The following is a 395-nucleotide window of genomic DNA, read 5'->3' on the forward strand; positions in this document are numbered from 1 at the left end:
CAACATTGCTCTGAGTATCTGTGAGGCTCCATGAGAGCCCACTGTCAAGCTAATGACATTAAAGAAGCGCTTGTTGGGAGGCAACCCAATGTTATATTTATCTATTTTCCTTTTGTTATTTTATGTTTTCTATAGGTTGATGATCATGGGAAGTCACAAAATTAATTAAAAAAAAGCAAAAACAGAATGAAAAACAGAAAGAAAAACAGCACACCCTAGAGGAAAACTTGATGGCGTTTAAACGCCAGTGAAGACAGCAAATGGGCGTTTAACGCCCAGTCTGGCACCATTCTGGGTGTTTAACGCCAGAAAGGGGCACCAGACTGGCGTTAAACGCCAAGAAGGGGCAAGAAGCTGGCGTTAAACACCAGAAATGGGCACCAGCCCGGCGTTTA

The sequence above is a fragment of the Arachis duranensis genome, chromosome 1 (assembly GCF_000817695.3).
Source record: "Arachis duranensis cultivar V14167 chromosome 1, aradu.V14167.gnm2.J7QH, whole genome shotgun sequence".
NCBI lineage: Eukaryota > Viridiplantae > Streptophyta > Magnoliopsida > Fabales > Fabaceae > Arachis > Arachis duranensis.